General features: G+C 47.8%; 1 protein-coding gene across 1 annotated transcript in view; it reads left to right on the top strand.

Moving 5' to 3' along the window:
- LOC108574679 (homeotic protein ultrabithorax-like) overlaps window positions 1-25,276 on the top strand; it is a 105,631-nt gene that overhangs the window by 1,584 nt on the left and 78,771 nt on the right. The gene's annotated exons all lie outside the window — the stretch shown is intronic.

The raw sequence follows: 25,276 nt of genomic DNA, 5'->3' as shown, positions 1-25,276 counted from the left end.
GAGTCGGTGAAAAATTCGATCTCGAGAGACTCTCGATATCAGTCACACGGCAGAAGTGTCGTCCGTGGGACGTTCCAAGTAAAATGGTCCCTCCTGGCGAACGTTGTTAACGTTGCTTCGCACAAGTTCCTCCTTGTCTCTCCCTCTGCGTGCGAGAGTTTTGACGGCGAAAGAATGGTATATTTCGCGTGTATACGATAGGTTACATTAGGTGTATATACACGAGTTTACGTTGAAATATGTGGAGAGCGGCAGATCGTGGAAAATCGGGTGGTGGAAGCGCGATAAAGTTAGGTCTGGTGGATAGGTAGAATGGAGTCAAGTGCGTGTAAAATCGTCGGGCACGTCGAGTATAATGGGGAAGCCCTCGTCCAATTGGGGTTCAAGTGCCTTCCTCGTCGTACTCACCCCTCCGGAACCCCGAATTCCGGTAGTCAGCTGTTTCTAGCGATGTCTTTGTCCCTCTCGCAGCGAGAGGTTCCCTAGTAGCCCCTCTCGCTTTCTCGCAGGCAGATATATAATCACCGAGGCTCCTCTCTGCGATCTCTGTCTCGCTTTTTCGTGGCCCGCCCTCTTCTTCTCTTACCCACGGACTCTCAGCTGGTTCTTCAGACTGTTGGTCGTGTTCGGCTGTTTCATCTTCTCTCCTTTCAACCTGCGAGGGAGCGTATCCACGGTTTCGCTCTTTCCTTACCTCCTAGCCTCTTTCTCGCGCCCTTTGGTCCGGTTTAAGGTCCGCCTATACGTTTCTTTCCTTTTTTCTCTCCCTCTCTCTCTCTGTCTTTCTTCCCTCCTCTCTTCCCTCCGGCCGGTGGACCACGCGAGGTCCTCTCTCTTTTATGCATACAAAAGGTGTAGGGATTATTTTATGAGCTTTCGTGACGTAGGCGCGTGCTTATTCAAAGACAAGAAACGGGATTTTATTGAACGAACCTTATTCTTTACGTCCTTCTATAAATACTAAATTCAGCCAGGAGAGAAAGAATTTAATATTCAGGAGGAGGAGGCTGTTGGCGGCGGAGAGTACTCGTTCCATCTAACGCCAACTTTCGGCCCGTTTCGTTGGCCCCCTCGAGGAAAAAAACCTCTCTTTCTCTCTCTTCAGAGGCGTCGTTTTGCTCGCGTATTCCTGAATCAACTCGGCGTCTTCCATTCAATAACTGCAACAAGATTTATAGTCGATGAATCGTCCGGCGTGTGCACGCGGGTTCAACCAGCCAGCGAGTCCCTCTCGTCCCGATTCTTCTCCTTCTTCTGCGTCTTCTTCGTGGACGATCGGAGCGGTTTGCACTTTCCCTCGTTCTCTCGGCTTTCTTTTCCACCCGCGTCGAAACCGATGGAAGGAAAACGGAAGATTTAATCGGGGCGATTATGAACGGTGCAAATCGGTCGGAACGATAGGCTCGGAATGCGGCGATCGTAGGAGGAATCGTAGGAATGGGAAAAGGCAATTGATCGGCTTGCACTCTCTCGCGGAACAGGTTTCTCTATGTGCCGCTCTGAGAGTCGTTGACTCATTTCGCACTCGCCGGCAAGTGCTCTTCAGCGTCGCTTGTGCTACAAGCCCGATACACGCGTACGGAAAATTTATCGATACAGGATTATGGATTATTTCGTCGTAGATTAAAGTCTCCCGGTAAATATAGAGCCATCAACGTCTACCAGTATTTCGTTCGCCGCGGAGAAAGTAATAAATAATTCGGCTCCTATCGTCACGCACCTAAGGGGCAACGAATCAGTCGGTGTCCGTTCGCGTGCTCGCGAGGGAAACGTCCGTTCACCGACGACGACAATTTGCACGGAGAAGAAGAGGAAAAGAATTCTCGCGTCCTTGCCGTTTAATTTGCAGGAAAAAGAAAAAATTATTATTGGCCATTGGAATCGTTCACGGAGCGTGGGAGAAGTTCGCCTCGCGAATGTCCTTTCCACACGACCGGTGAATTTTTTTCTTACTTCTCTAATCTCCGTTTGTGAATAACAAAGTCTGAACGAGGGAGAGAAAGAGAGAGAGAGAGAGAGAGAGAGAGATTCTGAACGGTGATTTATCTTTGGCTGAAACGGTATCCACGTTAAACGTCGTTGCTAAGTGTGCAATAAGTGATTGGCGAAGTGATTATGCCGCCCAAATCGCACAAATCAGGGGAGCCCCGATACCGACACGGTATCATTAACTCCGTTTTATTGCGGATCGGTGTTACGGGACACACGGTTGTTCCTCGGGAACAACAACGCTCGAACACGGTCTACGTACGGTAACGCGAAGAAACTTGATTGCACGGAATGCATTTGTATCATTGGCCGTGATAAACATCAAAGGGTACACTGGCGGCTGAAATTCATTGTGATTTATGAGGGACTGGTGAAGCGTTCGTATCGCCACCGTTTCCACATGTAAATGTCTCTCTTATTAATGTTACGGTAATGAAGCAATATAATGCTATCTTCGTGATACACATATAACGAATCGCGAAACGTTTCTCTCTCATTCCGGCCGGCAGACAAACGGTTGCTTAGATAACAGCGACGTTGTGTCACAGATGAATATATTCATCCAGGAGACAATTATCGGCGCGTAAGATGGAGAAAAAGTTCCTTTACAACTAGCTGGCAATTTTCTTGGGCGCATTTGCCCGAAGGCTCACAAAAGGCTTTTCACTGTCGTGCCGTATCACTTTCGGGGGCTATATTCAAACGCGGGCGAAATTTATGGCCCCTCATTGAAGGGTCCGCCGCGCTACGTCTATGGGGTAATTAGAGGGCGTGAAGACGAAGCTTCGAATACCGTCTGGTACACCCCCGTGGTTCATTTATTCTCTGTAAAACTGCCTCGTTTACCGACGGCTTCCCTCAGACGCCACGGAGAATCTTAATTCCTGTTTCACGCTGTCCAACAGTGGTACGACGTACCTTTCTCTCGAAGTAACGCGAAGAAAAAAACCTCGATCGATACCTGTACACCACGTGAAGAATAGAATTGATAATCTCTTTTTTCCTTCTGCTCCGTGTCTGTTCGAAACTTGGATCGAATCTCGTAAATGTTGCTTAGAAGAGTATACTCCGGCCGGCGTTCTCTTCTTCAGAAAAGGAAAGATGGGTGTTGTTCAGGTGAAGAAAAACGAGAAGAAGAGCAGAAAAATTACATTCAGGAGAGCGTACCGCGTGAAGATCGAACTGTTCGATAATACGAGCCAGGCTCCCCGGCAAATAAAGGCTGACCCTCTCCGAAATTGATTAAAAAAATGCAAAATACGTGTTAGAAGTCCAACGAACCGAGAGCGTCCGCGCGCGTTCTATGTCCGTGTTCTTTTTTCTGATTCACGCGGACCGATATCGCGGCCCGGTGGTTACGGGGCGATCTTTATTGGCCGGCTCGTCTAGCCGCACACGGCACACCGTACGAAAGGATAGAGCTAACAAACCTTGAACTCTCGCGCTCGGAGGTTCCCGCGTAAAAGCCACGTGGTCCTCCCACCAGCGAGCCACGCCACACACGCACACACACGCACACACACACACTCTCGCGGCAGTTGGAAACAAGTATGGTGCTACTCGGCGATACGACGGTTGCCAGTAGGTGTTACGTACCTCGGGGAGCAACCTCGTTCAATATAAACCAGCTAGGAACAACGCTGTAACCGTAACGTTGACGTTTACGACGACGAAATCGTGGCTCGGCTCGTTTACCCCTCCCCCTTATGTGCCTCCACGCTTACCGCTATCGTCGCTGCGAGGGCTGGTCGGTAATACAGAGCACATATCTTCCCGTGTATCGACCAAGATCGTCGCCGCCGCCGCGTTCTTCGTGTGTGGTAGGAATGTTTTGCTGGAAGAGAAACATAACACCACAGGGGAAGAAGAGTTCATTGTACAAATCATTTATGAGCTAGTACTGTTCTTTTCTCTTCTTCTTTTCGAACGTTTCGTCTCACGCGAGAATACTTGCTCGAATTTATTCGTTTGCCGTCGAGTTACGTTTCTACCGTTTTCCATCGTTCGTGGTCGATTCGTCCGTCGGTTACGATTCTGAAACGTTATTATCGTAATTGGTGATTTATTCGAGGGAATAAGTACGTAATAAGAGTTAAAGTATGGTATACCTCGATGGCTGACGAACATGGCCGTAGAGAACTTTCCATCTTGATGGCTGGCTGCGGTATTTCCGGCTGGCCTGGTAGTTCCCCGCGTAAGTACAAACGAGTTGACGACTAGAAGGACGTTTTTCTTTTACCGAGCATTTAATACGGTAACGTAGAATCGGAAAATTGAAAAGATCGGAATCGCGAGGGTTTGCGTCGAATATAGGCGTGCGTGTTGCACGCCCGTGACCAAGTGGTTCGGCCTCTCTTCCTACCTACAGAGAGGTGCACGAGACGACGACGGGTGAGCGATGTGTGCGTGTTGCTTGAGAAAGTGTGAGTGCATCGTGAGTGCAGAAATACAGAGGAACGGAGCGCCGCGACCTAAAGAGGCGATTCCAAGTAGGTGCGTTCGTCGTGCATGGAGGCTCCACAGAACCCTTTCCATGTGTTGCTCCGTTGGCCCGGATGGAGGATGACGTACGAGCCTCTCCGTATGACTTACTACGCCCTTTTCCCTTCTCCACGCCCGCCGCTTCTGCGTACTGTTCGCTCGAAAAACATTCGGGCACCTGAAAATTACGTGGCCCTTCACATTTGATCGGAACTCCTCCTGCTCCGCGCGGCGCAGCGCCGCAGGAATTCCTCAAATACGTTCACGGACGTGTTACCTTCCGCTGTCAATTTTGCAAACGTTCCAATTTTTTTTTCTTCTTTTTTTTTCGGCGGGAATCAAATTGCTCCATTTTAATTTTTATTTTTATTCTCTTTGAGGGAGAGTATTTTAGATCTTAAGGGAAATCTCTCAGTGTTTTAGATCTTGAAAGGGAATTTCTCAAATATGGTCATGGACAATTTTGCAAGGATTTAATTTTGTTTCTTTTTCTCGATGGGAATTAAATTACTCCGTTTTATTTTATTTTTCTCTTTTTTCTTTTGAGCGAGAGTATTTTAAGATCTCGAATTTCTTAGATGGTAGAAGGGAATTCCTCAAATACGGTCGCGGAAAGTTTTCTCCCTCTATCAATTTAATTTGTTTTTCCTCCCTTTTCTTTGTTACGTCTAATTTTTTCAAAGAGTTTTGGAAGGGAATTCCTCAAATACGGTCGCGGACACTTTTCTTCCGCTATCAATTTTGCAAAGATACAATTTTTTCAAATTTTCTTGGTTGGAATTTAAGTTACTTTACCACCTAACTGGATGTAATTCGTTTTTCCTGCCTTTTCTTTGTTACGTCTAATTTTTTCGGGTCGCGGACACTTTTCTTCCGCTATCAATTTTGCAAAGATACAATTTTTTCAAATTTTCTTGGTTGGAATTTAAGTTACTTTACCACCTAACTGGACCTAACTCGTTTTTCCTCCCTTTTCTTTATTGCGTCTAATTTTTTCAGAGTTTTGAAAGAGACGGTCGCGGACACTTTTCTTCCGTTATCAATTTTGCAAAGATTCAATTTTTTCAAATTTTCTTCGTTGGAATTTAAGTTACTTTACCACCTAACTGGACCTAACTCGTTTTTCCTCCCTTTTCTTTATTGCGTCTAATTTTTTCAGAGTTTTGAAAGAGACGGTCGCGGACACTTTTCTTCCGTTATCAATTTTGCAAAGATACAATTTTTTCAAATTTTCTTGGTTGGAATTTAAGTTACTTTACCACCTAACTGGACCTAACTCGTTTTTCCTCCCTTTTCTTTGTTACGTCTAATTTTTTCAAAGAGTTTTGAAAGAGACGGTCGCGGACACTTTTCTTCCGCTATCAATTTTGCAAAGATTCAATTTTTTCAAATTTTCTTCGCTGGAATTTAAGTTACTTTACCACCTAACTGGATCTAACTCGTTTTTCCTCCCTTTTTTTTGTTACGTCTAATTTTTTCAAAGAATTTTGAAAGGGAATTCCTCAAATACGTCCACGGACATTCTTCTTCCGCTATCAATTTTGCAAACATTCAATTTTCTGTGTTTTTTTCGTTTCGTAACGATCGATCACCTAATTAGGTCTAATTTGTTCTTCCTTTCTTTCCTTTATCACGTTTTACTTTTAAAGAGTCTTTTCGGGGGAACGAAAGGGAATCTTTCATGGTAGGGAAAAAGAACGAAGTACTTTAATAATAATCGACGGTAGATTATACCAAGTATAATGTCTGCAACACTTGGTCGGGTGGAAGATACTGACCTTTCTACATTCGCCGAAGAATTCCAATTACTCATATTTAGCGGCGTCGCAACGTTCGACACGAAAGAGGAACAGTGTATCTTTATCCATGTAAATGTAAATGTTGGAAAATTGCCCCGGAGCCTCCGGTATGTAATGTAAACGATCGTTCACAGCGTAACATTTCGTCGATTGATTTTCAATTTGCGCTGTTAACGCGGGACAAGCCGGTGTACGCATTGTTGCAAAGAGGAAAGAAGGAAAAGAAAGAGAAAATACAGAGGAAGAGGCTGTAGAAGGCTCGAAGGCCAGGCCGTAGTGAGACAAAATGCCGTAGAAGCGTGTCATTAAAAGTAATTGTAAACATCGATCAAAGTGTATCTCGGGAGTATTCGCAATTTGCATACGGACGACCGCATAATTTCGCGCGCCGCGATACCGACGTGGTATCGTCAATCAATTTTTATACCGTTGCTGCGTTATAAACGCGAAAACCTTGAAGGTACTAATCACGGCCGTGGAGATAGGGCGGAGGAAGGGTGGTGGTGGTATTCATCGGCATGAAAGTGTAATTTCTGATCGGCGGAATCACTTACATCCTGTCCCACGTTTTTCTCCCGGACAAACTCGCGCCCGGCACTCTCTCATAAACACGCGTAATGTTATTTCGCGCGATTGGTAAACGTTGGTCAAGAAGCGGTGTTCGCAACAGCCATACCACCGTTCCTCTTTACATGTGCTAAATAATCGCGTCTTCTCGATACAATCTACCACCCGGTTACCGTTTAAAAGATTACTTCGATCACCTTACCGTAACACATAAAAATTCTCAACCGACCGGGCTTTCTGTATCGTTAACTCCCAGCCAAGAGAGACAGCGAGCAAGCAGAATTAACACGGGAAAACAAGTATTATTTCACCGTTCCTGACGCTTGAAAGGACCCGCCGGTGAAGGGGAGAGATGATGGATTTCACGATTAAATAAATTATCGAATTCGGTTCGAGCAGAGAAACGGTGAAGGAAAGGTGACGGGAAGTGGAGAGACGAAGTACGATTACAAGATAAACGAAACGATATTAGCGTACGGACGTTACACAGGTAATCTCGTGCGAGGATCGGGAAAAGGACACTCGGTACACGTGTTGTACCATTCGAGGTTCTCGCATAGGCGCGCGCGCTCGCGCGGCCAGCAAACGATTCGGAGCGAGAGACGATCGTGTTCTCTCCTCTCTCTCTCTCTCGGGTTTAGTGGGAAGGAGAGGCGCGACAAAGACGGGGACGGCGACGAGACAGTAACGACAGAGAACGGGTAAACAATAGCGATGGTTTATTCGTGCCTACGAGCTGTAAAAGGGGAAGAAAAGAGAAGCGGAGGAACGTGAGGCGGCGCGTAACGCGCAGAACGCGCGCAAGGCATATAGGCGCTGATCGCACGTTCAGCCGGCAGCGTACCGGCTGCCTACCCAGGGTTCTCAATTTGATGGACGAGCTGTTCGCATGTACGAGCTCGTGTGCGCTAGCTAGCCTCGCCTTTACACACCGACAACAGGCCCGTACGCTATCTCGCTGTTTTGCAAATTTCATGCGGGACGAGTTATCGCCCTCGCGGCACAGGATTAATCCCTCCCTCTCTCTCTTGCTCTCGTCTCGTTCCGTTTGTCGTTAACGGCTATTTATCAATTATCCCCGTGTGTTTCTGAGATTGTTGTTTCCTGAAACAAGGGAAAGATAGAGAGAGAGAGAGAGAGAGAGAGAGAGAGAGAGAGAGAGAGAGAGAGAGAGAGAGAGGTTTCTTCGGTGAAACCAATCTCTCTATCGATCACTCGTATTACGAGGCTAGATTAATGGACTCGTGTTTTGGCACGAAAGAAAACCCCTGTAAATCGTGTCGACAAGACGTATATCATTGGCTTGGCGAGATTAAACGGTGGAAAGAACGAAACATGTAGGTTAGGCGGAACGTGTGCGGGTGGGAATGGAGAAGGAGGAAAATTCGGCGAGCGTTTAGGACGAGGCTGTTGACAGCAGAAACGGCACGGTTTTCGATCGGTTCGGCTTCTTGCACAGTCTATATAGCCCAGACACTGCCATTTCACTGCTCCAGGCTGAGATAATGCATACTTTGGCATCGGCCGCGCTTCGTAGGCACGAAGAACGTGTTTAGGTGCTCGACGATCGGAACGACTACACCGGCAGACAAAGGATATGTTATACCTGTGTGCCCGTAAGGAAAGATGGATACCAGGCAAAATAATTGAATCGAAAAGTGTTCCTGCTCACGTTTTTGCCCCAACGCTAGCTCCGTTGTTGCCGTTTCAGATGAAGACGTACCTCGTATATTCCATGCTTTATTTATAAGTTGAAAGGATCGGAATAAAACTACCATTTCTTCTTTTTTCTTCCTCGAACAGCACAGAAGGGCTATCTAAGATGGTAAAACTGTTCGTACCTACCTACGAATCGAGATAGTTTCGCACGAAGCGTAGTGGTTAAACGCTGGTTAATTGAAGGCACGATCGAACATTCTACGGGGAACGTAATTCCCGTCGATAAAAGCATCAACAATCAACATCAGACTGGCTAAACATTTCTTCTTCCCATCGATCTTCCGTCGTTGCGTTACTTAGCGATTCGACGCGATGCCTCCTCGTACGTGGAACTCGTTGAAATCGATGATCACCGCGCATCGGCGGCCGTATCGCACCGTTTCCATCAACGGACGAACCAAAGAGGATGAAGAAGGAGGCGAACGGCGCGTACTGGGAAGAATATTCGATCGGTTTCTTCTCTCTCCTCTTTAGAGCTGTCCAGATTTCTTTGCCGTGAAACCGGCGCCATTTGCGCGACGACTCGTCCGAGACCCTTCCCATTCAATTAATACGCGACGATGTAATCGGGGGAACCGAGTTGATACTGCACAAATAGACACGGACGGTTCATAATTCACGCAACACGGTTTTTGCCACGGCGAACCAGCCTACAGCTCTGCCGTCTGGCTGCCGATGGCCGGCCATTACGAACAGCACCTGCCACAGCGCGGCCTAGGCTCTCTCTCTCTCTCTCTCTCTCTCTCTCTCACTTTCTCCCTTGTACTCTCTGCGACCTGACCGCACAATGCTTTTGTATCACGACGTACGCTACTCTTCCACTTGTTCTTCTTCTTCTTCATTCCAGTCAGGCACCGGCCATTCCAAAGGCACGGGAATAAAAAGGTTAGGAATATCGAGCGGCGGCTAATTGCCAATGACACCGAGACACTTTATCTACACGCGAAAACCGGAACACGTGGCGTGGCCTGCGATCGCGGAGAGGTGTGTGTACGTGTATAGGAGAGAAGGACGAGGGGAGAGAATTGAACGCGATCATATGCGCATTTTAATCCTCTTTTTCCTATGGCCAAAGCCGCGCCATGTCGGCGTGTTAGGTATTGTTCAGCATTTGGCGCCGTGTATGTTTGCACGGTGTTCCGCCGCGTGAAAATCAACGACACGATTGAAACACGCGTTCTCTCCTTCTTCTTCTTCCTCCTCTCTTTCCTCCGCTGTAAAGCACCCTTTCCGAGTTTTCGCCGACTTCAGCCTCGCCGATAAAGTCAGCTCCGCGTTCCATCGCGAGAAACTGAATCGAAACGTTCGCGTACCCATTTATTTTCGTTGCTATTGACCGCCGACGCGGGTGGGAAAGGACGACGGGCATAATTTATCCCGGAGCTGAAACCCCTTTGACCTTTTAAAATAATTGCTCGATCGTCGCTGCGGTGCCGGAACGAAAATTTCTTAATTTTACCGCCTCTTTCCCGTCGCACGCCCGATGATGTACGATTGCTATCCGCGCCGCGTTTTTTTCAGGCGGACGCGCGCATAAACGACTCACGCGGCCGAGTCGCCGCTATCCTTCCAGCCGTTCGCGTTCACCGGCAACCAATCGACGAATCGAGCGGTACACACAACCGTTATTACCTGCCGGCCATATTAATCGCGTTTCTTCCAAAAAAAGCCAAGAAGAATGAAGAAAAACGCTAATAGTACTGAAATGTCTTGTGATCTTTCGATAAATAGTAACGCGAGAACGTGTCCGGATCGCACGCACAGAGACACAGAGAAAGAGAGAGAGGAAGGGAAAAGAAGAAGAAGAAGAAAGTTTCTGAGCGATCGGAGGGGAAGGATCGGTTGATTAACCGGCGGGATTTAATTAATTTTCCTCGAAGCGCCACCGAATTCCAGTTGCGTGAATCACGCCATCGACACTGTGCGCTCTGCGGCTCAATGGATACTTTACACGGCCACACCAGTCTCTGGGGACATTGTGGAGGGGCCGTCTAATCTTGGAGTCCTTTTTGCGCTACTAAAAACGTGCGGACAATCATTCGCCCGTGGCGAAATTACGCATTCGTCACGTGCGCGAGACACCGCGCGTTTGTTTTATATCGGTATGCATACGACACGGTGTACGTGTGTGTATCGAGAGACGGCCGAACCAACGGCGTGGGAGACAGAGAGGGGCGCAAAAGGAGTGAAAGAAGGAGCGGACAACATTATCCCGCGATTAAGAGTCTCGGTTAAGAAGCGTATAACTCAGTGACATTACGCGGTAACCGTTCAACGAATATCAACGTAATACATCGCTAGCTTACCACCGTTCCTCGTGTACAATCCCCCGTGTAAGTCACGTCTGCGTATGTGTGTGTGTGTGCGTGCGCGCGACAGTCGCGAAACGCCGCTGCACGAGATCGCGACGCGTGGAAAAGTTATGACGTATTACCTCCGCGACATATTTATTAAACGCCGGGAACGATATTAGGCCGGCGTGAACGGACATTACGAGCTTAGGTACGGACAAGCGTTTGTTGTGCACCATTAGCTCGAGAAATTTACGGCTACCGTAGCACTGTCGCTCTCGGCATGCTGCGATTTTTCCTCTTCTTTTCCTCTCTCCCACCATTTTATCGTTCCTTCGCTACCACCACCACCCTTCCGTTGCATTTCATTTTTTTCATCTTTCTCTTTTCTCGAGTGTGTTGTCCGATGAAAACCTCGAAGATTTTATAATAAGCGAGTAGAGACGATCATGTGGCGTCCGTAATTTCACGTAACCTTAATAATAACGGTGCTGCTCGTGCGCGCTTTCCGAGAGCTCTCCATCTCTCCTTCGTTTCGAGATTTCGAAATTTCTCCGGCGAGCATCGGCGGATTACTCCGTTCAATTCTGCAACGGAAATCACGGAAAGGATCGGTCCGAGGCGAGCCAGCTCGATTTCCTTTTACCCGGCGTGCAGAAAGAAAGAGAGACGAAAGGAGAGTAGAGAGAAGGGATCTATATATGGGTTAATTGGAGTGTAGCCGAAGGCACGGAGGAGAAGTGGCCCTGCGAGTCATTTTACCGGCCCTTGCGTTGCTCTCGCGAGATCGTTATTTCGAAGAAAAGGGACCGGATCTGCCAGTTAAATTGAAAGTCCGCGGAGCCAGTGGACGACCAGCGAAAATAATAGCCCGAGATACGTGCAATGACAAAAACATGGAGGTTCGGGTGCAACCGGTGATTTCGAACGCACAGTAATACGTACGTCTGCTTTCCAAAATGCCTCCAACGATCTCCCCCAGCCGGAGATCTAATTATACGGAGAGAATGAAATTTTCTCTTTCACGTTCCACTTGCAACGTATCAACGAAGAAGAACTGTCCTTACCTGGGAAATCGTGGAACGATAATAGGATCGAGGGTAACGAGGAGAGAGAGAGAGAGTGTTGTCTCTGTTGACGTCGGGTTACGGAGGAGGCGTTAAGGTAAGGGAGAGACAAGCGCGGAAAAGCGCGCGGATCGTTTCTCGCTTTTGCTCGACGCGAAAAACGAAGGAAACGGGCGGGCTCTCCGGCGTTCATTAGACGAGCGGCGGCGAGATCTCGACCGCAGTCTATCCGGAGACTTTTTTCCATCGGGCGGAGCAGGTTTTCTCTAGGAATGCACGCAGTCGGTTGTTTGATTTATGGCCACGGTTAAAAGTAGTCTTGCATCTAACCCGCGTATTATATATTACACGCGGAGAGTGAGCTTTGGATCGGAGCCGACCTCACTTGAGTATTTACCTTTAAACGGAAATCGAACCACCTCTTTTTCCGTGGATAAGAGTGATCGATGAATTTTCACCGTTTAATTTTTTCTATCGATAAGTCTATTTTAGGATTGGAAAGAAAGATCGTCGTGGAGGCCTGTGTTTGTCGATTGTTTGTGGTATCGAGGGGATCCTTAATAAATCGAACCTTATTCGCAGACGATATTTCACAGGTTTTGACGCGATACCTCGTACCTGTCAGCCGCGCAGATACTTATCAGCCGAGTTGAACGCGGAGTTTCTAAACTGGTTCTTCGGTAGTCTATTTTCGTGCGACAGTATGCAGAAAATTTTAATCGTTTCACCTTTTCCCCCCTTATCTTCCTACATACATCTCTCGCTGTTGCCCATTCCGAAACAAATTGCTCGGCATTAGCGCCTACCGAGACCACCCGTATCATTCCATCAGGAGGTCTCTACGATCTCGTCCGATCGATCGTGCGACAGAGATCCCGAGGTCCACCGAATCGAAAGATCCGCGTGATGTTTGACTTTTATTGCGTGCGACGAGGAGGGAAAAGAGGAGAAAAAAGGGAGAAGAAAGAAGGACCGACCGGGGAGAGAATAGACGTAAAAATGGTCCGGGGCAGCGTCGTAATTTGCCTGGACGTGGCAATAAAACTGGCAAACGGTCGCGTAGTCACGTTCGTCCTCGAGCAAGGGACACTTTGCACGGGGAAACGCGGTGCTAGGACTTAAGGCATCCTGATCCAGCGCGTTACACCGGCCAATAAACTAGAACTTGTATAGGCGACGAGGAGAGACCGTTAGCTTCCTTTTTTTCTCCTTTTTACAGGGGAACAGTCGTAAAACGTGGGTCCGGCCGGGGGTCGTCCGCCGCGACAATGAACATAACTGTTACCTTTTACCTTCTTTTAGACCCGCCACCGAAACCGACCGGCTCTTCCGGGTTTTAGCGTGGCCGCGGCGGCAGCAGCACAGTCGAGCTCAATCCGTCGTCGATAACTCGTCGTAGTGGCACAGGGAGAGTTACTTCGCCTCCTCGATCGCGCCTCGTAATCGTAAATCCTGGTTATCTCATCGTGTGGATCTGGCGGCTCGTCGATTTTTATTACAGTGACAAATTTCTCGCTATATCGAGAGGAGAGAAGAAATAGTGTATCGGGGGAGTGTTCGATGAAAGGAATCATCGCCGAGAAGAAGACCTCAGCCAAGATTGGAACAGGCTATATTTAGGCCTCGTCAAGTCCGAACATTCGAACGAGGATGTCTTCCTTGTGTTGTCTCTCTTTCCCAGCCTGTGCGCGTGTGTCCGAGTTACTCGAGAAAAAAGAGACGATGTGTCTCTAGCGTAATGAAAGGAGAGATTACCGCGAGAAGGGGGAGGACCATTCAGGTAGTGGTGAATCATCCAAATTCGATACACTTTGCACGCTATTCTTGGACAGCATCAACGCAAACGCATTCACGCCCCGCCCACGAGGATTTACGATAGAATGCTGACACCGTTGAGCGAGTATCGTAGCGTAGTAGTGGCGGTGTGGTTCGTCACATGCGCGAAAGAGAAGCCGGAGTAGTGGAGTCGATGCGGAGAAACGGGTTTCGCGAGCCACACAGAGATCCAAATCAGCCCCGGCCGGAACTACACAGCCGAACTAGCGATAATCTGTATCCTATCGATCAGCTTTGTTCAACGAACACAAACACGGCACAGCTTTTCTCTCTCTCTCTCTCTCTCTCTCTGCTCCCCTGGAATTCTCCCCCACTGGAAACTTACCTGCCTGCGAGCTGAATCGCGAGGGCTTACGTAACTGGGCTGGGTGGTCTGTTCCCCTTGATGAAAACACCTCTTCTACCACGGTTATGCCTTCTCCCCCTTTCTGCACACGCTTCGTGATCCATACTGATTGTCGAGCCCGGTGTATATACTTAGTTAAAGGTCTCGCGGTGCGTCTTCGAGAGTAACAATTTTCTCGTCCTTTCTGCCAACGATGTGTACAGCCTGTTCTATAAAGTGCATGCAAGTGCTCCTCGGTGTTTCAGAGATTCCAAGTTTCTAGGAGAGTTTGCGTGCGAGCCACTCAGAAGTCAACCTGACCAACTCTGTTAAAGTAAATTTGTTACATTTTTTTATTTGGGAAGAATTGAGCACTAAGCGACTTATATTGGGAACTTGGGAGAAATAGGGGTTGTTTTTTAATCCTCCTAGTCGTTTACGAAGAATACTGCATGCGTACAATTTTCTCGGTAAAAATGGAAAACCAGTCTCGCGTGTCTCTTCTCCGCGCTCTTTTTTTCACGTCGTACAAGATGATGCGAAAATTTCTGCTGACGGCTCGTAACATTCCTCTGGTCGAGTTTATACTCTACTCGTTGATTAACCTCGCATCGAGGTCTCGGTTAATTTCAGTAATTACCTTTCGGCTGGTTTCCTCGTTGCGCGATTACCAACCTCGGCAAAAATTCGTTTCCCGTCGGACGCTCGAGGCGTCGTCGTCGTTTCTTTAAACAGATCGACACGCGTCTTTCTCGTTCTCGAGACAGCCAAAAATTCAAGTTTCTCCGCAGCTCCCACTTTCCGAATTCGCTAAACAGAAGAGAAATTCGACGCATTCGAGAAAAAGATAGAAAGATCGTAGAGCTCGCAGGGACGCTTCTCGATCCAGGACGAAGGCGGTCTCGAAATTGCTGTTGATCCTCGCCGATTGCTCATTACTCGGTCTTCCTAACTAAAATTACACCTTTGGTCGGCGTCGTCTCCCACGTTCACCGTCCGATGCGGCCGATTTTAACCGCGCGCGTGTTCGATTTCGCGTCAGCAGCCGCGAATTCACACGCGAGCAACCAGGAATGCTGGTTCACGCCGCGCTCGGAAAGGGAACCACCGCGATGATCGTATCGTTCTGTTCGAGCATAGTCTTCGTCCTCCGCACGAAGAAAGAGAGAGGGAGAGGACGACGAAGAGGACAGGAGGAAGCTCGTCGATATCGTTACCGTGATAACGAGCACGTGGATCGAGGAAGCCTATAGCCAAGCTGGACGTACCTCCTTCAGGGTAAATCCGTCTTCTCCATCGTCGTCTCCGTTCTTCGGGGCAACAGCCTAGCAATTTATTCGCGAAACTTAAAATTTGCGTGAAACGAAAGTGCCGGTTTCGATAGGACGCTCTCTCTCTCCCGCGGTAGTGGTAGGTGTATAGTATCCACGACGAAGGCTCTTGCCCGTTTTCGTGCGCATCTCTTCTCTCTCCCTTCATTTTGTACCCCTTCTCTCCCTCTCGCGTTCTCCTCTTCTTCTCTATGTGCACACGATATTAACGATATTAACGTCGATTAACCCCGCTCACCTTTGTTATTTCCCTGGGCTGCGTGATTTTTCGCAGGTGTATCTCTCTCGTCGTATCCACGGTTTTCCCCCCGTAGAAACTTTGTTGCAACGATCGTATCCTACCGGGGAGAAGGACTCGGGGCAACGTGGCGGGGAAAAATTTCCCCGTTGCAACCGTGGAAGAGAGATCACCTCGAGGAGCAAAAGGGGGAGAGATAGAAAGGCGGCAAAATGTAAACCAGTTATATCCTGTGCACCCTTTGGTTAAACTGAAACCAAGTGGTTTTATAGCGCCGATCCGTCTTGCCGTGCTATAACGAGTTCGTGACTCGACATAATACGATAACCCCCTAAATGTGTTGAACTTGCTACAGAATCGCTCGCGCGCGCGCGTTCTCGCGGGTGCACGCGGGGATAGAAAGAGAGAGAGAGAGAGAGAGGGAGAGAGGAGAACGGGGTAATAAAGAGTGCGTGGCGGAAGACAGGACAAACTGCCGACAGTGGCTCTTCTTCATCCTAGAAGGAGAAATAGCGAGCGTAAATCGTGCACACGTAAGAATCATTACTTTAATCCAGCCGCCGCTGTACCTCGCGCGTCTTCCCGCGCAAAAACTAGAGAATATCCCTCGGATGATTTAGGGAAGGTCGAAGAAGATGCGTGTTTCTCAGAGGGATGAATCCCTTTTTCCTTCCAATTTTCGACAGATTTTCTTCTACACGGAAAACCAGCACGCAAGAATTAGCGCGCAGCGAGCCAATTCTATCGCCTCGATCTAAATGCGTGTGGCGATAAATTAATAGCCAACGATGACTATCTTAATTCGCGATATTCGCACAAGACTATGGAAATTTGTACAAGAAAAAGGTGGACGAGGTGTGCACTTAATGAAGAGTGTACAGCGGAAGAAAGGGGCAAATTAAGACAGGCAGCTCGTCTTCTTCCTTTTCTACCTTTTCATCCGAAATTGTTTTTTTTATAAACCCCTCATTGTGTTTCCATCAAACTCTTCGATTTTTCACGCACTTCGATCGCTTCTTCTTGGAAAAATACTGATTTTCCTCGCGATTAAGCCTTACGTATTCATACGTGCCCCGGAAGGCGTAATTAAAACGAAGATGAATTAAGTTGGTTCGGTATCGCGATCAACAATCTCCTCGCATTAATATTAACCACTTTTATCGTGTTAATAGGTAGGTGTAGACTATTACGTAGAAACTGTTATTTTCAGATGTAGCCTCTTTCGTAGAAAGTTTCTATCGTATCGATTTCAACCTTCGATTTCTTCGCAATCGCAGTTAAAAAATCGCTTCAAGACGAAGTCACTGGACTCGAACTAAACGAATCGTCTGCAAAAATTTCGACGTTTAGTTAAAAACGCGAAACACCGCTCCGTGCGGTTATTGAATAACGATGACGCGACCTCGGGCCACGTCTCTTCCATCTTTCTTCTTCCTCCTCTTCTCGAGATCCTCGGATCTCGGCTGGACTCGTTACCGTGAAGGAACGTCCTGGCAACACTCCTGACGACAATAACGACGATCATTACGATAACTATGCGAGTAATGATAATGCGGATAAGACTTAAGCGCCGAGAGATTTCGCATCGAACTTGACCAACCCGCGACCAATCGGTTCGCGGGCTCTTTCCAATTTTCTACCGTCGCAAGCGAATGGAAATTCTACACCGGCATGATGCGTTGGCTCGCGATGCGGAACTGGACGGACGAGCAATTTCCGTGGAATAGATTGGACCTTGGATAAACCTGGGAGAGACTTGTGGAATTTTCGATAAAATTCCCTATTTTTCTATTCGCCTCAGCTTACGTTATCGCGTGAAATTCAATTCTTCGGCTTGTGTCTCTGATCTTCACAATCAACGCGTACGGGACGCGTATGTATGGAAGGATCGAGCGCGTTTGTCGAGCCGGTGCGAACGAGGCGAAGAAACAGGTGAAAGAAAGCGAATTTGGCAGGAAGATAGGTGGCTGAAAGGGGGATTCGGCGGAAGGCGCGCGCGCGCGCAACGACGAGACATCGGCGAAACACGGGCATAAACATTGTATGGAAGATACGCGGTGCACGGGGGACAAAGAAGCGCGGAAAGGGAAGAGAGGACCAGGCAGGAGGGGCATTAAGATGGACGGTGCCAATCGTATGCTAATAAAGCCACCTTCTGTTTCTTCTTTTACCGGTGGATGTAGCCGGTGGATGTTTCGTCGCGCGACGACTTCTCCGCCAGGATTCAACGTGAATCGAACTACCTTTGCGTTTGTCGCGGAATTAACGCGTCGCTTATTTTCCATAGGTGAACTGTTGTATTTACACATTTCACAAATCAACGATACTCGTTCGCTTTCTTCGTTTGGAAGGTTGTTAACGGGTCGTTTAAAACTCGGTCGCTCGTTCCAGCGTTAAACAGCGATGTGTACCATAATGGGGGAAAAGCGAGATTACGTTGCTTTATGGTTCTCCGTGAACAAGTGAACATTAGCGCGGTGTATTATCTAGGTGGGATGATCTGAAAGTGGAGATGCAACATTCGAAAATCGTACCGTACAAGGCTGGCGATTACCATTTTTCCGAGTGGACGAGCACTGCCAGTTAGTGCCTCGCGCGCAGCCCACGCGTTAGAAGGACTGTTGAACAAGGGGAACAGAAGCATTGTGTTCTAGTTTTATACGGCTCGGTGTTCATCGCAGTCGAAACGATCATTTTTCTAGATACAGAGTGACGACGTGTAAGGATAGGAGACGCGTGAAGGAAGAGGAGAAGGATGGTAATCTCGCGAAACGCGTGGACGTGCGGACGTAGCAACGAACAACGTATCGCGTTACATCGGGTCACGATCCCTATTATATACCCCCTTTCTTCCTTTGGCGGGACAAATTATTGGAGTTGTATCATTGCGAGCTGCCTGCAAGGCCGCGGGAGGAAAGGTGGAGGTAGAAAGGAGGAAGAAAGAGGAACTCGTCTTGGGTCGACGATTAACACGTAATTGATAAATTAATCAATCTTTTTTCTCGATAATTTCGATCCGACACAGTGCAAAGTTCAGTTGTAGGAAACGATTTTTCGACGCAAGGCTCAGACGGCCTTCGGCTCCTTCCTATCCCTTCTTCCTCTCGTATAACAGAGAGAAGCACGTCATAGGAACTTGTTCCAATGGTTTATGGGTCAAGAGTCTCCTGCAAGCTTGTCTCTTGTGCTTTTCGTGTTACGTCACTGAGATGGCCTCGGTTTCTGGAGCATCGCATATAATCACTTCTTGTTTTTCACTCTTCGAAATAATTAATCTTCTACGTCAGAGTTGAAAAATAATTTTCCATAGGGTAACGTAGCCAAATATGAGACCGTTTCGTAACTAACCGCGTTAATTATCAAATTTTATTGAAATCGATCGAGCGTCTTCAACGAGCATATTTGTGCAATAAGTTGCAGAAAATTTTTCAAGTGGTTCGATTGAATTACAAACACCTCGAAAATAGTAAGTTTCTAATCATTTTCATAAACACCGTTGTATAGTGCACGCAATGGAGTTTAAGGCTTAAATAACGAGGACTTAGTAGCTATCGTGTGACCCTCGGAAGTTCCTACTATAAGAAGAGTCTCCCAATTTTGTTTCAGTGTACAAAGTGTTACCGGTGAGCCCGTGGAGTCTGCGGTGCCTCGGTGCCCAATGTGTGAAAAGAGACAGGAAAAATAGTTTTCTCATATCAGGAACCGATTTTTTAAATCTGTGCATTTGCATAATTTTCCTTTTCTTTACTGTACGTTCCAGTACCTTACGAAAGAACACATATCGTACTTTTAAAACATGTATCGAATTTTAATAAAAGTGTTCTCAGTCGACAGTTACGACTTCTTTAAGAAATGGGTCTCGTATTAGACAACTTCACCCCCTACTCTACTGAATCTTTTAAATACAGAAATATTGCAAAGGAGAGCTCGAAATAATTAATTTCTGTCGTTGCAGTTGTAAAATAATATTTTCTGCACTCTACTGAATTTTGTGAGCGTAAAAAAAATGATGGTGAGGGAAGAAGGACGGGAGAGCGGAAAGCAGGCGCGGCGAGTGCCATTTCTAAGCACGGAAAGTTATTGGCGCGGGCCGAGCCATCCGGGGGAGCAGCGAGTCCGTCCATCACTGGTTTTCCCCCACTTCGTCAATTGTACGACCCTTTCTCCGCTGGCCCATAGGCCCACAGGACCCCGTTCCCTCCGACCAGAGCCATCTCGAACGGCGTAACCGTTGCGGCGATCGTTCCTCATTTTTTCTCAATCGTCCCTTCGACTCCCATGACTATAATGACGAAAGAAATGATTATGATTACCCGCGGCACGGCGGTTTCTCGATCTTCGAATATCTCCTCGATTTCGCAAGCGGGTTGCGGCCTCTCCTCCCTCCCACGATCGCGATCTGTGCATGTACGCGTCACGACATCCATTAACGAGTGAAGATTGTGTTAAACAACGTGACGTATTTTTACATCGAAAAACGCTGCTTAGCATTAACGGAAATAACGGGTCATTATGAGAGAAAGTAAGGATCGTGTGTGAAATTCGTGACGCTTTTCGATCGTCGTGAACTTTTCAATATTGTACAGCATTTTTCCATGGCGAAAGCAGAACTCGCTTATGCGCGCGCGCGCGCTAGCACACACATACACTTTTGCGATTCTGAGGCCCCGAGAGAGCTGCTGCCTGCCTAGGCATGAGCGATTCAGAGACCGGTTGCCGGAGATCTCCTCACTCGTGGCTCACCACTTAAAGTCGAACACGCATCTCATTATCCATGCCCATGGATTTAATCGTATGTCTGGCTCTGCATGCAGGTGTGGTTAACCTACCCCTCAATCTAAGGGAATGTGCTCGATTTTTGCATAATTGTACCTCCGTGCGAAGTGCGCGCCGTCCGTTGCGGATTGTGTTTAAAATTTGACGCAAGCTCGGTGAGAAATTGAAAAGAATCGCGACAAATGGATTGGAACGGAGACCGAAAGAACGATTAGAAGAATGAAATTTTAAAGGCCCCGAACGATTAGGGTTCCTCGGCTGGCGGGAAGAGTTAATGAAATTCGTGTGGTTACTCTCTCTCTCCCCCGTTTGTTTTCTTTTCGGTATTCGAGATTACGTTATAACCCTGTTAGGGTGGTGGCGCGCGGGCATTAACCGCGCGAAAGGTCAAAGGGCTAATTTGCCAGGGAATTTGGAAAAATCAGTTGGCCGGAGAAGGCATAAGCGGTTCTCCCCTGTTCCCGGTGAGAGAGAGAGAGAGACAGAGAGGGAAAGCAAGTGGGGTGAGAGCTGAGGCGGCATTATCAGCACGCGCCGACCCTTGTGTGCCTACTAAATCTGCGAAATGACTGCCGTAGTACGCGTATACGTGTATACTTTACCTCGTCCTATGGTCCACGCGTATATTACCACCGACTAAGTTCATCGAGATGCGCGTTCCGCAATTTCGATCCCGTAACACTGGCCGAGCAAAAAGAACGAGAACGCTGACAATTAGCGAAGATAAAAAGTCGAATACCGATGGAATGAATAAAGAAGAAAATCGAACGAAGAGGAGGACGAGGAAGAAGGAGAGGAGAAGGACGTTCTTCTCTGCTAATGAAATTCATAAAACATTCATAAGGCCTGAACAAGAGAATTTCGTTACGCGTAATGCTATTCAATTTCCACGGTGCTTTGAAAAAAAAAACGGAGGGGCGGGAGAGGGTGCAACGATAAGATTAACGAGACGCGGAAGCGCAAACTGCCGATAATTAGTTTGAAAAAAAAGAAAAAAAAAAGGTAAAGCGGTTGGCGCCTCGCCTCTCCATTTTCGCGTGTGTTCGCGGTTACACACACGCTCGTAGCGTGCGGCTTTACGTTCTCTCTTTCTGTGTTCGGTCGGCACTCGAGAAAAGGAAAGAAAAGTTTCAATACTCAGCGATGTGTAAGTTTCAAGCTTAGTATTAGCAGCTCGTTATCTTCGCGTCTGGTTGGCCGATGCTCGTATCTAAAACGTGCATCAAATCAGCGCCTCGGATATAGTATAACTGAGCCCCGCTCGGGAACGATCAGGATATGGCGGCGGCGGTTGTGGTGCGATGGTGGGTAAAACGAAACGAAAACGGAGCAAAAGAGGAGCGAAGGACGCAAAAAGGAGGAGAGTGAAACGCGATACGTTACACCTTCGGTCACAATATTGAGTGCAACTCTTGCCTCCACTGAGATTTAGGTGACCTTGCTCCCTCGCGGCCGAGGGGAGAAGGGGTGGATAAATGGCTGGTTGCCTACGTTCCTGTGGACTGCCGGGGAGCCCCTTAAATTCGTTAAAACCGATGCCGACTTTATACCACTCTTTTATTTGCCTCGGGGAACTTACTTTCTTCCTTTTTTTTTTTCTTACAACAATTAGACGGTCGTTTATTCGGTACTGCGATGGATCGTAAACAAGAGGCGATTTACTAATTCGTCTTTCGTTCGCACATTTGTCTCTCATCCTTTGTCGATCGTCGCCGACGAACTGTTTTTATCAGGCCGATCGAGTAGCTTATATTTGTACCATTGGCCATTAGCAATATCGAATCGTTCTACTTGAATGTACCACGTAAAAAGGACTCCCGACTGGCTGTGTACGTAAGACGTAAAAAGCCCCACCTATCGTGTGGACGTTAATCCCTTATTGATTTGAACCGAGCGATTTTCGTTCATAATGGTCGGGAACACAGCACGAGCGATCCGGCTCACCCACCGAGACATAATCATTGCTCCAATCTCTGTCGAATATGTGAACGTCCGGCCAGATATGGATTACTTCAGCCAGAGCTAATACGAGATCCTATCGTTGCGGTTCCGCTTCTTCGATAACAATCATTTTTGCCGTTAAGTGCGGTTCAAATTGCTACACGGTTTGCGGTTTTTCGGGCTACCCCGCGTCTTGCCGCCATTTCTTACCGCCGTTCTCTCGATAGTCTCCAGATTCCACCGACTTCTCTTCTCTTCCTCTTCTCGAGAAGTCGCGTGCGTCTACCTATGTCTTTTATCCTGGAATATATCGCGTCTGTGTTCCCTTGTTACCGTGGAGAGCGCTGCAGAAATTAGAGAAATCGGGACTGCGCCAGTGGCGAGTTCCCCGGTAAAAGGCACGGAGGAAAAATCGTGTTCTCCAGGTTGCAAGCGGAAAACAGAGCTCGATTTCGATCCCCCCTCTGCCTCCCTTCTTCTTCGATGTATTCGTGATCGATAGCAATATCGAGATGAGACCCACTGGAGAAGTAGGTAGTCGAGGATCTTACGTACGAGGTCACGTTCTCCGATTCCAAGCCACCGATCGGACCGATCGATCGACCGATTACGGATAATTTAATTCAGTCAGTCATCGTTTAATGATTATAGTGCCAGACCGGGCGAACCATTGCATTATCCGTTGCAAGCCGCGTATATACTCCCCGTTTGGAAAATCGCCGTTCGTTGCCTTGCAGCTTATTTTGTCGCGTTCCTCCGCGGCTTCTCCTGTAACCGAATTCCTCTCCTTTTGGACAGGTGTTTTTTAAACCTCGCGGTAATTTATGGGACGCAGACGTGAACGAGGAAAACGATTATCCGAGAATATCTTCAGCGGGACAAAGTATCTTCTTCTTCTTCGCGCTGTTCCACCTCGAATCTTCCGTCCGTTCGTTTCATGGCGATATCCGTTAGCTGCTCGGTTACGTTAATTCACCCATGGAAGCTCCTCTTATCGCGCATCGGATAATTTATGAAAATTCACTAACGTGGCCTATGTAAAAATCGCCGTTTCGAGGAAATACGGCGCGGAGTCACGGAAACCCTGAGCGATTTACGGCCTGTCTTCGTTCAATTCTCTCTCTTCCTCTCGAACGGCGGCTAGAGAAAATTAACAGACGATTTCTCCTCGGTGTTAACGGTCCATCCTCGTCTCTTAGGCTACCTACGCTTCGCGGAGAATTCGACACACGCACGCAGGCAGACACAGCGATGCGTCAACAGAGGAAGAAGCTTCTAGTTTTTGCTCGAATCTTATAAACGCTCGTTAACAATTTTCTCAACGACTCGCCGGAAATGGAAGCACCGTAATTTACCTGGTTCGCGCCAGAGGTGGATTATTAACATCGTACAGGTGTTGGTCAAAATGAAGCGGCTTCGCGCGTAATTTGCACAACGCGCGAACACCGTGGAACTGGTGTGTGCACAATTACATAATTTCGTAGCCGGTCGATGGAGAATTACAGGAGGCCCTTTCGTACACGCGTAAGAGTGTCTGTGTGTGTGGGTTTATGTAGAAAACAGTAACGGTGCGGTGTCTCTTCCGAGGGCGAAGGGAGAGAGAGGAGGATCGCATCGATAGGCGCGCGAGCATCGAGGTCGCATGGCGCGCTGAGCAGAGGTTTGTTAGTCGGTGGACGACGACGTATAGGGCACAACACGGTTGTTCTATGGTAAAGGGACTGTATAGGCAGCGGGGCCGTATCAACTCCTCTTGGTCGGGGGCCGTCTCATTACCCGTGCTCCGATGGTACCACGCTGCGAGCTCGCAAAGCCCCCTATAGTCCGACTCGCATTATATTCGTATTCCAAGTATAGGGCCGTGTAACGCTCTTTCGATAAACCTGAACGAATGCTTGTGCCTCTCGCAGCCGGAAGGAACTGCACAGTGTGTTACACAGCTCGACCATCTCCTCCAGCCTCTTTTTGCCAGTCGCTGATTTATCGACATCTCCGCTCTTCGTTAGGCGGATCGATCTCGTTACTTCCATTTCTGCGGACGTCTGCTCCCGGGGACCGAATATTTTACGAATTATCGCGAGCCAAAGGATCGATCAAATTTAATTCCTAGTATTAATTCTATTTTTAAGGGCGTCCTTTGATTTCTCCTCGTTATGTTGATATTTTCAGACGTTTTCTCATTCACAAGATTGGATCGATCGGATTTCAATTCCTACAAGAGAGCGCTTTCAGGCGCCCATAGGCGAATCAGCGGCCTTTAGTCTCTCCTCGTTGCACGGGTTCCTTCAAGCGTTTTCTCACATACAAGATTGAACATTTGACGAAATATCGTAAACCGAAGGATGAAACAGACTGTGTTTGGTACAGTGTTCTATTTTTAAGTAGAAGACAACGTTTTCAGGCCAAGTACCAAAGGGTGGCCTTCGGTTTCTCCTCGTTACTCGGAAAATTTAACGAAAATATCGCAAGCCAAGGGACCAACCTTATCCAATTCGTAAAATTTTGGTAGACAACAGGATACTCTATCCCGAAGGAGCGTTTTTAGGCGCCCATAGGCAAAGCAGCAAAGGTAACGCACCCCGCGGTGGCCTTTGGTTTCTCCAACGAACGAACGAAGGATGATGCATGGCGATACACGCATATATCCCTCTCCTCGTCCCCCCTCTCGGCCCTCCATCGAGAGTCGCCCTCCTTTCAGCTCTCTCTTTCTCTCCGCTATCCAGCATCAGCGCGACTCCACCTTCGAGAGCGGGCTCCTCGGAACATCGAGCTGCAGCCTTCCAAAAATAATAACGATGATAATAACGATAAAAATAAAACGGCACGGAAGCAGGAGGAGGACGAGAGAGAGAGATACGCGAAGGAAAAAAGAGGCAATGAAACATATGAAAATAAGAGGGGAAAAATAGAGGGAGG

The sequence above is a fragment of the Habropoda laboriosa genome, unplaced genomic scaffold, assembly GCF_001263275.1.
Source record: "Habropoda laboriosa isolate 0110345459 unplaced genomic scaffold, ASM126327v1 scaffold203, whole genome shotgun sequence".
Taxonomy (NCBI): domain Eukaryota; kingdom Metazoa; phylum Arthropoda; class Insecta; order Hymenoptera; family Apidae; genus Habropoda; species Habropoda laboriosa.
The sequence above is the reverse complement of the archived record's forward strand: the minus strand, read 5'-3'. Positions and strand labels throughout refer to the sequence as shown.